The sequence below is a fragment of the Procambarus clarkii genome, chromosome 16 (genome assembly GCF_040958095.1).
Source record: "Procambarus clarkii isolate CNS0578487 chromosome 16, FALCON_Pclarkii_2.0, whole genome shotgun sequence".
Classification (NCBI taxonomy): Eukaryota; Metazoa; Arthropoda; class Malacostraca; order Decapoda; family Cambaridae; genus Procambarus; species Procambarus clarkii.
The window spans coordinates 14,658,676-14,674,727 of NC_091165.1; the positions used below are offsets into that span (position 1 = coordinate 14,658,676).

General features: G+C 44.9%; 1 protein-coding gene across 1 annotated transcript in view; it reads left to right on the forward strand.

Moving 5' to 3' along the window:
• The window catches only part of LOC138365233 (uncharacterized), a 462,835-nt gene that overhangs the window by 340,859 nt on the left and 105,924 nt on the right, over positions 1–16,052 (forward strand). The gene's annotated exons all lie outside the window — the stretch shown is intronic.

Genomic DNA, 16,052 nt, shown 5'->3' on the forward strand with positions numbered 1-16,052 from the left:
TTAGCTAAGCAAGTTACAATCTTGATGAGCTAGTTGCAAAATTCAGTATAAGTCGTCACATCATCAATGGGTTCAAGATCGACCACACGTACAGTTTCTAAATTAAGCAACTGACATATGTGGAGAGCTAGTGTCACAATTGATATGTTTGTCCTGCACACCGCCCCCCATCCAGTGGGCAGCGGTGAACAGGTTACAATCACTTAGTTACTACCTACAGTTAGCAAACTGGGGATATTTGGCTAAAATTTCTGGTGGCAGATGATTTTGAATGAAATATTTACACATCGTTGGAACATTAGTTATAGAATTGTCTCTGAATTCACGTATCTTTCCGCACTCCATCACATAGTGACGGAGGGTGTGCGAATAATTTTGTTGACACAGCTTACATTTGGTCAGGTCTACATCGGCAGATAATGAGAATTCCAAGAGATACTTGTAACCGAGTCTTCTTCTAAATCTTCCATGTGTATATTATTTGATATCTGTCCCGTTTCCTTTCTAGTGAGTACATTTGGAGAGCTTTAAGACGATCCCAATAATTTAGGTGCTTTATTACGTTTATGTATGCCGTATATGTTCTCGGGATTCTCTCTGTGTCAGCCATCTCTCCTGCTCTGAAGTGGGAAGATTATACTGAGCAGTACTCAAGACGGGACAGTACTAGTGATTGTTACAGTACAACCATTGTGATGGGATCCCTCGATTTGAAAGTTCTCGTAATCCAACCGATCATTTTTCTTGCTGACAAAATATTTGCTTGGTTATGCTCCTTAAACGTTAGGTCGTCAGACATCATTATTCCCAAATCCTTTACATGCTGCTTTCCTACTATGGGCACATTTGATTGTGTTTTGTACCCTGTATTATGTTTAAGGTCCTCATTTTTACCCTACCTGAGTACCTGGAATTTATGACTGTTAAACATCATGTTATTTTCTGTTGCCCAGTCGAAAACTTTAATAATATCAGCTTGAAGTTTTTCAATGTCTTCAGCAGAGGTAATTTCATGCTGATTATTGTGTCATCTGCAAAGAATGATACGAAGTTGTGACTTGTATTTTTCTCTATATCTGATATGAGAATAAGGAAAAGCATTGGTGCATGGACTGTACCCTGAGGTACAAAGCTTTTAACTGTGCTTGGACTTGATTTTACATGGTTGACTGTTACTCTTTGTGTTCTGTTCGATTGAAAATTGAGTATCTACTTTACCAGTTATTCCCATTGGCCTCATTTTGTGTGCTTCATGGGCACTCCCAGGGGATCATGGCCTCCAGTTTGGGAACTAGTGCTCTGGAGGCTCTAGCAATAAAATAATACTTACTGACCAGGATGTTATTTGTAAAGAAATTCATCTTCTCGCGCAATCAGCAGCAGGTTTAGTGGTGCAGAAAACATAGTTGTTAAATCTGTGATTCATTTTTACCATTAATTTGAAATAGTCGAATTACAGCTAAGGTATACCTCGCTGACATTAGTCACGATATATCTCAGTGACACTGTTCACAGTATACTTCCCTGACACTAGTCACAGTATACTTCCCTGGTACTAGTCACAGTATACCTCCCTAACAAGCCACAGTATACCTCCCTGACAACTCACAGTATACTTCCCTGACACTAGTCACAGTATACTTCCCTGACACTAGTCACAATATACTTCCCCTGACAAGTCACAATATACTTCCCTGACACTAGTCACAGTATACTTCCCTGACAAGTCACAGTATATTTCCCTGACACGATTTAAAAAAAAATAGCATGATTTTAACAGTGATAAATTCTTGATACATAGGCTTGGAAAACAAGAAGACTTCAAAGAAACACGGGACGCAAGATACAACCAGATCTATGACCAGAAGGAAAACAACATGTAAAGGATCTGGGCATAATGATGTCAGACGACATCATTACCTCTGGTCGTACCTCTGAACATCAGAGGTACGACCATAGAACACTGAACATCAGAGGTACGACCATAGAACACTGAACATCAGAGGTATGCCCAAAGAAACCTCTTTAACGATTGCTTTGAAATTTTGACACAACGTTGCATTCGAATAGGAGCGTGTTTGAAGTATAAGTATAGATGCCACACCTGTGACAGGTAAAAACATTCTTCTTTTAAGAAACAGCGCCATCTGTTGCACATAAGAGCAACACATGCAGTACTAAATATGTTACGTTTCCACTTCAATGTTTCCGATTGCATTGACAAATTGAATTTTCATAGATTTCTATTTTTTTTTAATTTTGAATTAATTATTTTGTCTGACTCTGCGTTGGAATTGAGCTGTGTTGTTTACCAAACCGTTCATTTCGTGAGAACAGTTTATTTTTTTTATTTTTCATTTTTTTTTCATTTCGTTTTTTAACTGTTTTTCTTATATTTCAGTGATGGGAACATCAAATCACTTGATGTTCCCAATTTTCTGATGGGAACATCAGGGGTGATGGTGGGGAGGACGAGGGGATGGGGGGAGTTGGGGATGGTATGGACGAGGGAACAGGGGTATAGACAATGGTGGGGAGGAGAAGGGGACAGGGGAGTGGGGTTGGTGGGGAGTACGAGGGGATGGGGGGGAGAAAGGTAGGGAGGACGAGGGGACGGGGGAGTAAGGAATGGTGGGGAGGACTGGGAGACAGGGAAAGGTTGCTGTGGTGCAGCAAAACACATGCGCTGCTGAGCCACAGCATCGCGTAGCTGGGTACAGTTAGTATATATATGTATATGTATATATATATATGTCGTACCTAGTAACCAGAACGCACTTCTCAGCCTACAATGCAAGGCCCGATTTGCCTAATAAGCCAAGTTTTCTTGAATTAATATATTTTCTCTAATTTTTTTCTTATGAAATGATAAAGCTACCCATTTCATTATGTATGAGGTCAATTTGTTTTTAATGGAGTTAAAATTAACGTAGATATATGACCGAACCTAACCAACCCTACCTAACCTAACCTAACCGATCTTTATAGGTTAGGTTAGGTTAGGTAGCCGAAAACGTCAGGTTAGGTTAGGTTAGGTAGGTTAGGTAGTCGAAAAACAATTAATTCATGAAAACTTGGCTTATTAGGCAAATCGGGTCATGTATAGTAGGCTGAGAAGTGCGTTCTGGCTACTAGGTACGACATATATATATATATATATATATATATATATATATATATATATATATATATATATATATATATATATATATATATATATATATATAAATATGTTGTACCTAGTAGCCAGAACGTCGTACTTGGCCTACTAGGCAAAGCCCGATTTGCCTAATAGGCCAAGTTTTCATGAATTTATATATTTTTTCCACATTTTTTCTTATGTAATGATAAATCTGTCCATTTCATTATGTATAAGTTAATTTGTTTAAATTTGAGTTAAAACTAATGTAGATATATGATCGAACCTAACCAACCCTACCTAACCTAGCCTAACCTATCTTAACCTATGCTAAACTAACCTAACCTAACCTAACCTATCTTAACCTATGCTAAACTAACACAACTAAGTCAATAAGTTATGGACTTAATATAAAATAATAATAATAATTCAAATATACTATTTGGAGAAAAATTATTGAAAATAAAGAAAATCATTCGGCCTATTAGGCAAATCGGGCCTTGCATAGTAGGCTGGGAAGTGCGTTCTGGCGACTAGGTACGACATATGTTTATATATATATATATATATATATATATATATATATATATATATATATATATATATATATCATACAAAAAATAATAGGGGTGGTAGCAGAAGAAAAGAATAAAGTATTCAGTGAAAATCCACAAGATCTTCTCTGAATGCTCTTTGTTTTCTTGGGTGAGGATGTGGGTCCCTGCAATTGCACTAGAGGTGGTACCCTAATATATATATATATATATTGTGACGGTAACGCGTTGGTGTTCGGCTGTTCAAGGCTAGGGGTATGGCCTCGTCACATAGTTATAAAAAAAAATAGAAAAACTGGAACTTCGTCTGTGGTAAGGTAAGGAGAAGACACACAAAACACAAGTAAAACTTTAACAATGAAATTTTAATTACGTTAAATAAATCAAAACATGAAAATATGGACAAACAAATATGTATAATAAAATCAATGAATCAAAATAATAAGAATACTTAAATGACACAATGAAAGTTACGTTAAGGCAAAATAATAAGAAGTGCAATACAAAAGTTAAGTGGGAGGTGCTGGAATATTGGCTTAAAGCCACCACCTCTCTCAGTACACGCTAACGTCTAGCTGGGAGGAGTGCTGGCTACGAAAGCACTGAACATTCTGAGGACTGATGTTGGGGCGACCCCAGACATCAGGTAGTATTGGGGGCGAGTGCAGGTGCAGCCAGACCGGCGACCAATCAGCGGAGCCGTAGCGATCAACGGGTAGTTTGGTGGTTGGAGTTCGAACAGGTGGCTGGTTGCATACGTTTCTGCTCACCCTGGCAAGCCTTGCTGGTGCTGGTGTTGTTGTCGTTGTTGGACATTTCTTCCATAGTCTTTTTATATAATTGTGAAGACGTAATTTTGGAGGGAAGAGCAGGCTCAATCTCTTGAAGGAGATTATCGTCACAACTCTCCCCCGAAGCCTGCGGTTCTGGAAGAAGTACGTCGTTATGTGGTGGAGTAATGGATGGAGTCGCTTCTACTTCATAAACTCTGGAGAGATCATGGGCTAAGATGTTGTCAGACTCTTGGTATAGCGTGTCTCCAGGTTGAATTTCTGCAGGTAGCAAGCCCATAGTAGAAGACGTTGAGATGAGAAGTGGGCGTGCTGCAGGAGGTGTAGGGTGGTGTGGTCCGTATTGATGGTGGACCGAGCACTTTTCAGGTGTGGAGTGAAGTGCTGAAGCTTCAGGATGAGGAAGAGTAGCTCCTTGCCAATTGTTCCGTCGTTCCTTGTAGCAGTAGTCGCTGACAGGTGTATTCTTCTCGCCTCGTTGCTGCATCACGACACCACCATCGTCGGTACCATTGGCGTCGACATGGAGGATGTAGGGCTTATCTGACGAGGTGAGAGTGGAATTAGAAGAGGGCATAGGAGCACGAGTATTATCCTGAAAGCATTTGGGAAGATCATTAAGGATTTTGGAATTAGAAAGCGCCGACTCCTTGTCAGTGCTTTCGGGAGAAGAAGCTGGGATGGTCTCACTGTGGATGTAGGGTTCTGTGAAGGTAGAACAATTAATCAAGACAGTGGGAGGAGTACCATTATATTGCTTCAGGAGGTTGACGTGGCACAGCTGGGTCTTCCGCCGCCTATCTGGAGTCTCTATCACATAATTATTATTATTCCTGCACTCTTTGACGCAGTAGGGTCCTGAAAATCTGTTTTGTAAAGGTGAACCTGGGATAGGGAAATAAGCAAGGACGAAGTCTCCCGGCTTGAATTTTCTTACTTTGCTGGTCTGGTCGTAATGAGTCTTCATTCTCACCTGGGCTTTCAATAGATTATCATGGGCAAAGCGGTGGACTCTCTCTAGAATGTGCTGAAGGTTTTGAAGAAACTGGGGCACATTCTGATGCTCACTGAAGGTGGCATCTCTGAGAGAGTCTTTGAAAGCCTTAAGGGGAGTACGGCACTTACGGCCGTAGAGCATCTCATAAGGAGATACTCCTAGGGACTCATTGGGGAGACTTCTGAAAATACACATTATTAGGTCAATCTGCTTATCCCAATCCTTTGAGGTTTCACTACAAAACTTTTTCAAGAGTGCTTTGATGGTCTGATGACTACGTTCAAGAGAACCCTGTGAAGCAGGATGATAGGGGCTGGACAATACCTGTTTGATGTTGAACTCCTCCAGTGTCCTTTTGAAGAGATCACTGGTGAAGTTGGTGCCACAGTCACTTTGAATCTCCCTGGGAAATCCGTATTGAGTGAAGATCTTCAATAGATGTTTGATAACCGTAGCAGCCGTGATGTTCTTCACTGGAACTGCTATGGGAAATCTGGTGGTAGGACACAGGATGGTTAGGATGTAGGCGTTACCTGAACTGGTCCGAGGTAAAGGACCAACACAGTCTATTATGAGTCTGTGGAAAGGTTCCGCAGGCACCTGTATGGGAATCAGTGGTGCTCTGGGAATGGAGACGTTCGGTTTGCCTGCCATCTGACATGTATGACACTGTTTTACGTACTGTTTGACGTTGTTTACCATACCTGGCCAGTAGTAGTCTTGACGAATCCCATGGTAAGTCTTGTTGAAGCCGTAGTGGGAGAATGCTCCGTGGGCCAGGTGTAGAATAGTGGGCCGCAGGCTGGTGGGAATCACAAGTTGTTCGGTGTTGGCCCAATCGTCCTCCTCCTTCAGTTTACTGGGTCTATATCTGCGGTAGAGTAAGTCGTTCTCTAGGAAGAACCCAGGAATACTGTCGGGTTGAGTCTCAGCCTGGAAAAACAATGGTGTTAAAGTAAGATCTTCCCTCTGCAACTTACGGAACTCCAACTTGGTCAGATGCGGGGGTAGTTTCTGAGGGTCTTGAGGGACAGCGGTAGCAGTAGAGTCGGCTGGCTGTGGACGTGCGGCTTGTGCACGGGTGGTCACGAGAACCGGAGGAGAAACATCATCACTCTCTTGAACCTCTGCTGGAACATACTCAAGAATAGGGTTACTTGGCACAGAGTTACACACCTGGGGTTTGTCCATGACGATCAGGTTGGTTGGTTGCAGGTCTTCTGCCAAGTCGTTGCCTAGGAGAAGTTGCACTCCAGGCATGGGAAAAGGCTTTTCCCTGACGGCGACTTGGACTTCCCCGTTCACGTAGGGACAATCCAGGTGGACTCTGGCGAGAGGGTATGGAGTGGTAGCAGTGAGGTCAGTGATGAAGACTGTTTCCCCGGTGTAGACTATGTTGGGCACAGCCGACTTCAAGATGATCGATTGTAGAGCCGCTGTGTCCCTCAAGATCTTCAATTTGAAACGTCCCTCCGGATTTGAACCGTTGGCAGAGACAGTTCCAGTATACAGGTGGTTACTGAAAAGAGAAAGATCATTAACATCAACACCAACATTCATCACAGGCTTACCGGACTTAGGAGGAGTTGGTTTGGGTCGTTGTTGGTCAGTGGTTCCCTTGTATTGAGACTTACCACACTTGTCTATGGTATGTCCATAGAGTCTACAATACTTGCAGTACAGTTGTGAACCAGCTTGATCGGGGCTCACCTTTTCGTAACTGTACCACGACTTCTTACTGGAGGATGGTTCAGGTGTCAGCCGGTGGATGAGGCTGTAAGTGTCAGCCGACTTAGCACACTTCAGGTAGTCGGTTTCTTCTTTATCTGCTAAGTAGAGGCGGACAGGAGGCGGCACACGTCTCAAGAATTCTTCAACAAGCATCAGGTTGACGAGTTCTGTAAAAGTAGAGACATGTGCTGCTTCCAGCCATTTCATGAAATACCTCCGTTTCGTGTTAGCAAACTCGAGGAAGGTAGTGGTACTTGCCTTCAGGTGGTCACGGAATTTCCTTCTATAACTTTCGGTGGAAAGTAGGTAGGCGTCCAACACTGCTTGTTTCAGAGTGTAGTAGTCATTCTCAGACGCCAAAGTACTGAGTGTGACTGCAGCTCTACCTGTAAGATGGACTCTGAGAAGTGTGGCCCATTGGTTGACAGGCCAACTGAGTTGATTAGCAAGGGTTTCAAAGGTGGTAAAGAACACATCAACTTCTGCTTCTACAAAGGATGGCATTAACTTACTTGCATGTGATATATTAAAACTGACGGGAAGATTGGCAGTAGCTTGTTGGCGTTGAGTGAAGTGGGAAGTTTCCAAGGCGATTTCACGTTGACGACACTCTAGAGCCAGAGTTGCTTGTTGCTTGTCATGTTCGCGTTGCATCTCCAACTCGCGTCGTTTGGTTTCAAGCTGTACTCGTTCCCGCTCCTGGAGTGTTTCAAGCTGTACACGTTCCCGCTCCTGGAGTAGTGCAATCTCACGTTCTTGTTCTTCTCTCCGTATGGTAGCTGCTTCTCTTTGCTGCTCACGTTCAATCTTAGCCAGCTCCAGTTTAAGTTTCAGCGTTGCCAAATCAGTTTTATCTGCAATATAGTAAGTTTCATGAGTTTCAGAGTCTATCTTACCTTGCTCTAAATAGTAATCCAGCAACAGGTTGTGTAGGTCATTTTTGTTGGCTTGGTAGGGAACTTCTAGTTGATACTCATGTGCAAGAGTTTGTAGTTCAGTCCTCTTGGCACGACTCAAAGTCCCTATTTCACCTGCTGGATTTGCACGGAAAGTTTGGAGACGAAACATGGTGAAATTAGCAAATAAAGGTACACGAATGTTCAATAATGAAATGTCAGAAACAGGACAACGTGGCAACTGGTACCTATCCTGTGTGATCTTTAACAATTAACGTTAAGTGAAAGATATTAAATTAAATCAAGGGCGCAGGAAATCTTGTACCCGGTACTCATGTAAGAGAATAAGGGCAAGAAAATCCTACTAACAAATGAAACAAAAGTTTCGAAAACAACTGAAACAGTTAAATGCTTCAAAAGTAAAATTGGTAGTCCAAGGATGTAGGCATACCTTGCCAAGTCTCTATAGGACATAAAGCAAGTTTTTCCTACTGAATTTAATATGATACTTACAGAATTAGCGAACTTTTGTGCTCTGAAAAAATAAGCTAATTCCCTACCGTTGTATGTATCATCATCTCTGACTGACGTGTAGGGGTGCGAGGTGTCAACTGGTGACGAGAACTGCTGCTGAGGTCCCAATTCAGCAACTAAAGTTCGAGCTAGAGGAACTATGGCCCTCTTTGTCCTCCTACAGTCAGATTGCAGAAGATTGGGTACTCTTGACCCGGGGCAGACCACAGTACCAGGGTACCAATATGATGATCTGTCAGAATGAGAAATATTCAAGGGACATAGATGGTAAATACGAGTAATAACAAGGAGGGAGAGATGACCAATTAAGAGTATGACTGAGGCCTACAGTCACCACGTAATCCAAAGTTGTCTCACCTTCACTATATGTTACTCTCGTAATGCACAATACACCGCACCTTATAAAAATGAAATTGAATGAAAAATAGTAAAGCTACGTTAACAAAGTTAAATACGCTTACCATCAATTACCACTTGGCACCAGTACCTGAGTGAAGCTCCTAGGACAGGCCCCCATATAACTTGTGACGGTAACGCGTTGGTGTTCGGCTGTTCAAGGCTAGGGGTATGGCCTCGTCACATAGTTATAAAAAAAAATAGAAAAACTGGAACTTCGTCTGTGGTAAGGTAAAGAGAAGACACACAAAACACAAGTAAAACTTTAACAATGAAATTTTAATTACGTTAAATAAATCAAAACATGAAAATATGGACAAACAAATATGTATAATAAAATCAATGAATCAAAATAATAAGAATACTTAAATGACACAATGAAAGTTACGTTAAGGCAAAATAATAAGAAGTGCAATACAAAAGTTAAGTGGGAGGTGCTGGAATATTGGCTTAAAGCCACCACCTCTCTCAGTACACGCTAACGTCTAGCTGGGAGGAGTGCTGGCTACGAAAGCACTGAACATTCTGAGGACTGATGTTGGGGCGACCCCAGACATCAGGTAGTATTGGGGGCGAGTGCAGGTGCAGCCAGACCGGCGACCAATCAGCGGAGCCGTAGCGATCAACGGGTAGTTTGGTGGTTGGAGTTCGAACAGGTGGCTGGTTGCATACGTTTCTGCTCACCCTGGCAAGCCTTGCTGGTGCTGGTGTTGTTGTCGTTGTTGGACATTTCTTCCATAGTCTTTTTATATAATTGTGAAGACGTAATTTTGGAGGGAAGAGCAGGCTCAATCTCTTGAAGGAGATTATCGTCACAATATATATATATATATATATATTATTAAATTGACCGAAAAAGTAAGATTAATAATTCTAACACGAATTTTCTCAATATTTCTTAAGTTTCTTTTTACTGTTGATGGTTATTGAAAAATCAATTCTTCAAAATTAATTTTTATTTCTAGTCTGACGAGATGCTTGAATGCGTTTCGTAATAACTTATTACATTTTCTAAGACTTTAGTTTACACACACACAACTGTAACCTGCAAACACTAAATAGAGTTTTACTTAATGCTAACATTGAACAGCTCGTCTTATATACTCGCATTTGGGTGAGGTGATATGTTGCAACAGTTTTGGATGAGGTGAACAAACTTTTGACCAACACAAGACAGAACACGGTGCAATGGATATAAATTGGATGAATGAGAGGGAAGAATGTAACTGTAAGTAAATGCAAAGGGCCTATTGGCCCATACTTCCTCTTGATGCTTCTATATTGGTACGGAGTTTTGAAGTGGGTAGAATATAGTTGTGCATTAATTGACTGTTGATTGCTGGTGTTGACTTTTTGATGTGTAGTGCCTCGCAGATGTCAAGCCGCCTGCTATCGCTGTATCTATCGATGATTTCTGTGTTGTTTGTTAAGACTTCTCTGGTGATGGTCTGGTTGTGTGTAGAGATTATATTTTCCTTTGGAGGCCTGGTCGACGACCGGGCCGCGGGGACGCTAAGCCCCGGAAGCACCTCAAGGGAAGGTATCCCTGTTGCTTATGCATTGTTAATCGCCTGGAAAGAGATGTTGTTGACTTGCCTATATACCGAGTTCTTTGGGGCTTACAGTCCCCAAGCGGGTATTTGAAGGCATAGACGATGTTGGTCTCCTTTAAAGCGTTCTGCTTTGTGTCTGGAGAGTTTCTCATGAGTAGGTTGGCCGTTTTTTGGTTTTATAGTAAATCGTCAATTTTATCTTCGGATTTTTGTCTGTAGGGATAACGTTCCTATCAACAATATCTTTCAGGACCCTTTCCTCCGTTTTATGAGCTGTGGAAAAGAAGTTCTTGTAAAATAGTCTAATTGGGGGTACAGGTGTTGTGTTAGTTGTCTCTTCAGAGGTTGTATGGTATTTTGCGTTTCTTTTTCTTTTTATGATGTTTTCATCAAAACCATTAGAAAAGCTGTTATTGACTAGGACTTGCCTTACCCTACAGAGTTCTACATATATATATATATATATATATATATATATATATATATATATATATATATATATATATATATATATATATATATATATATGTCGTACCTAGTAGCCAGAACGCACTTCTCGGCCTACTATGCAAGGCCCGATTTGCCTAATAAGCCAAGTTTTCCTGAATTAATATATTTTATCTAATTTTTTTCTGTTGGAATGATAAAGCTACTCATTTCATTATGTATGAGGTAAATTTTTTTTTATTGGAATTAAAATTAACGTAGATATATGACCGAACCTAACCAACCCTACCTATCCTAATCTAACCTATCTTTATAGGTTAGGTTAGGTCAGGTAGCCGAAAAAGTTAAGTTAGGTTAGGTTAGGTAGGTTAGGTAGTCGAAAAACAATTAATTCATGAAAACTTGGCTTATTAGGCAAATCGGGCCTTGCATAGTAGGCTGTGAAGTGCGTTCTGGCTACTAGGTACGACATATATATATATATATATATATATATATATATATATATATATATATATATATATATATATATATATATATATATATATATGCATTTGGATGAGGTGATATGTTGCAACAGTTTTGGATGAGGTGAAAAAAACTTTCAACACAAGACAGAACACGAAACAATGGGTATAATATTTTGTAAGTTAAAGGGAAGAATGGAAGTAACTGCAAAGGGCCTATTGGCCCATATTTCTTGATGCTTCTATATTGGTGCTTCTCTCTCTCTCTCTCTCTCTCTCTCTCTCTCTCTCTCTCTCTCTCTCTCTCTCTCTCTCTCTCTCTCTCTCTCTCTCTCTCTCTCTCTCTCTCTCTCTCTCTCTCTCTATATATATATATATATATATATATATATATATATAATTATATGATTGAAAAATTGACAACTGAAAAACGATGTGTGTAGCAGTGTGTTGCGAGGAATGTCACCTTGCCCCAGCGAGGAATGTCACCTTGCCCCAGCGAGGGATGTCACCTTGCCCCAGCAAGGGATGTCACCTTGCCCCAGCGAGGGATGTCACCTTGCCCCAGCGAGGGATGTCACCTTGCCCCAGCGAGGGATGTCACCTTGCCCCAACGAGGAATGTCACCTTGCCCCAGCGAGGGATGTCACCTTGCCTCAGCGAGGGATGTCACCTTGCCCCAGCGAGGGATGTCACCTTGCCTCAGCGAGGGATGTCACCTTGCCCCAGCGAGGGATGTCACCTTGCCCCAGCGAGGGATGTCACCTTGCCCCAGCGAGGGATGTCACCTTGCCTCAGCGAGGGATGTCACCTTGCCTCAGTGAGGGATGTCACCTTGCCCCAGCGAGGGATGTCACCTTGCCTCAGCGAGGGATGTCACCTTGCCCCAGCGAGGGATGTCACCTTTCCTCAGTGAGGGATGTCACCTTGCCCCAGCGAGGGATGTCACCTTGCCCCAGCGAGGGATGTCACCTTGCCCCAGCGAGGGATGTCACCTTGCCTCAGCGAGGGATGTCACCTTGCCTCAGCGAGGGATGTCACCTTGCCTCAGCGAGGGATGTCACCTTGCCCCAGCAAGGAATGTCACCTTGCCCCAGCGAGGGATGTCACCTTGCCCCAGCGAGGGATGTCACCTTGCCCCAGCGAGGGATGTCACCTTGCCCCAGCGAGGAATGTCACCTTGCCCCAGCGAGGAATGTCACCTTGCCCCAGCGAGGGATGTCACCTTGCCCCAGCGAGGGATGTCACCTTGCCTCAGCGAGGGATGTCACCTTGCCCCAGCGAGGGATGTCACCTTGCCTCAGCGAGGGATGTCACCTTGCCTCAGCGAGGGATGTCACCTTGCCCCAGCGAGGGATGTCACCTTGCCTCAGCGAGGGATGTCACCTTGCCCCAGCGAGGGATGTCACCTTGCCTCAGCGAGGGATGTCACCTTGCCCCAGCGAGGGATGTCACCTTGCCTCAGCGAGGGATGTCACCTTGCCCCAGCGAGGGATGTCACCTTGCCCCAGCGAGGGATGTCACCTTGCCCCAGCGAGGGATGTCACCTTGCCTCAGCGAGGGATGTCACCTTGCCCCAGCGAGGAATGTCACCTTGCCCCAGCGAGGGATGTCACCTTGCCCCAGCGAGGGATGTCACCTTGCCCCAGTGAGGGATGTCACCTTGCCCCAGCGAGGGATGTCACCTTGCCCCAGCGAGGGATGTCACCTTGCCCCAGCGAGGGATGTCACCTTGCCCAGCGAGGGATGTCACCTTGCCCCAGCGAGGGATGTCACCTTGCCCAGCGAGGGATGTCACCTTGCCTCAGCGAGGGATGTCACCTTGCCCCAGCGAGGGATGTCACCTTGCCCCAGCGAGGGATGTCACCTTGCCCCAGCGAGGGATGTCACCTTGCCTCAGCGAGGGATGTCACCTTGCCCCAGCGAGGAATGTCACCTTGCCCCAGCGAGGGATGTCACCTTGCCCCCAGGGAGACAACGACAGTCCCAAGGGGCAGACTATACAACACTCTGAAGCGGAGCCTTGCCTCAAGTACAGCGGTAAACCCTTCATGTGCGGACAGGTGTAAACCTGGCCAGGATGAGAAACCACGAGTGTCGTAATACCTGGGTATTACGGACGGTTGTCCTGCCCATTAAGGGCCATTATAGCCGGATTGTTAGTTGTTGTTGTACTTGTAAGAGTTGCTGCGCAGTGGGTGTGCGCAGCGGCCCGCCTGCCTCCACGCCCTCCCTCCTTCGCGGGAAACTTTTTTGTTTCCTCCTCGCTTCTTATGCATGGATGGGTCGATGGTGGCTCCGTACCGCTGTACCGTCACACTGGCACCCCGCACCCCGCCCCTCCTCCGTCACCACACCCCTTCCGCACCACCGCCGCCGCTACTGTACCCCTACTGCTTCTGTACCTCTACTGCTTCTGTACCCCTACTGCTTCTGTACCCCTACTGTTACTGTACCCCTACTGTTACTGTACCCCTACTGTTACTGTACCCCTACTGTTACTGTACCCCTACTGTTACTGTACCCCTACTGTTACTGTACCCCTACTGCTTCTGTACCCCTACTGCTTCTGTACCCCTACTGCTTCTGTACCCCTACTGTTACTGTACCCCTACTGTTACTGTACCCATACTGTTACTGTACCCCTACTGTTACTGTACCCCTACTGTAACTGTACCCCTACTGTTACTGTACCCCTACTGTTACTGTACCCCTACTGCTTCTGTACCCCTACTGTTACTGTACCCCTACTGTTACTGTACCCCTACTGCTTCTGTACCCCTACTGTTACTGTACCCCTACTGTTTCTGTACCCCTACTGTTACTGTACCCCTACTGTTACTGTACCCCTACTGTTACTGTACCCTCACCGCTCCTTTACCCTCACCGCTCCTTTACCCCCCCCCCCTGCTCCTGTTCTCACACCGCGTCTGTACCCCCACTGCTCCTGTACCCACACCACTCCTGTACCCCCACGGCTCCTGTACCCCCACGACTCCTGTACCCCCACTGCTCCTGTACCCACACCACTCCTGTACCCCCACGGCTCCTGTACCCCCACTGCTCCTGTACCCACACCACTCCTGTACCCCCACTGCTCCTGTACCCCCACTGCTCCTGTACCCACAATGCTCCTGTACCCCCACCTCTCCTGTACCCTCACCGCTCCTGTACCCACACCGCTCCTGTACCCCCACTGCTCCTGTACCCACAATGCTCCTGTACCCCCACTGCTCCTGTACCCACAATGCTCCTGTACCCCCACCTCTCCTGTACCCTCACCGCTCCTGTACCCACACCACTCCTGTACCCCCACTGCTCCTGTACCCCCACTGCTCCTGTACCCCCACTGCTCCTGTACCTCCACCGCTCCTGTACCCCCACTGCTCCTGTACCCCCACCGCTCCTGTACCTCCACCGCTCCTGTACCCCCACCGCTCCTGTACCCACACCGCTAATGTACCTCCACCGCTCCTGTACCCACACCGCTCCTGTACCCGCACCGCTCCTGTACCCCCACCGCTCCTGTACCCACACCGCTCCTGTACCTCCACCGCTCCTGTACTCACACCGCTCCTGTACCCTCACCGCTCCTGTACCCACGCCGCTCCTGTACCTCCACCGCTCCTATACCTCCACCGCTCCTGTACCCCCACCGCTCCTGTACCCCCACCGCTCCTGTACCCACACCGCTCCTGTACCCACACCGCTCCTGTACCCACACCGTCCCTCCTACACCCACACCACCTGTTTATTAGTTCCGTTAATCAGTTTCCTATTAAAATTGAATTTGCTGAATTATTCTCCTTTTTAGACTTGAGACGATTGATACAGTCTAGTTGTCTATGGTTGTCTGAGCGCCGATTAGTTTATAATATGAGTAACATGTACTTATAATCGCTGTTTCTTATCAGTTCGCCGTCATTTGCCAAGATAAGGTCTTGGCGGGTTTGTTTATCTCGTTGGTTCTACCGCTCTGTGCTTCAAGGCTTACTTGGCGCAGCCTTAATTAAGAAGTCTTTTGTGACTGTTCATTAAGACCTGTGAGCCTCAGAGAGGCTGTTGTTGCCCAAATTTTCCACATAAGATGATGTCGACTGAAGTCACCAAGCATGATGATGTTTGGAAATTTTGTGATGTTTACTAACAAGTATTCGATTTTCATCGGCTTTATTTTTAACTGCTGACGTGGAAAGGGTTTCGGGAGTTCTTCTAGTCCCCGAGCCCGGCCTGGGGAGACGGATAACCGGTTCCCACTAAACTGGTCGGACACGGTCCCCCGGCCCGACACGGTCCCCCGGCCCGACACGGTAATCCTCCAATCAGACGTAAATCAGGTCTTTCTATGGGCTACAGAAAATAATATGGTGTTTAATGAAGATAAGTTCCAGCTCATGCGCTACGGAAAAAAAATGAAAATATTAAAACGGAAACCCCGTACAAAACTCAGTCAAATTATAACATAGAGCGAAAAGGCAATGTAAAGGATTTGGGTGTACTCATGTCGGGAGACCTTACCTTTAAAGACCACAATAAAGTAGCCGTCA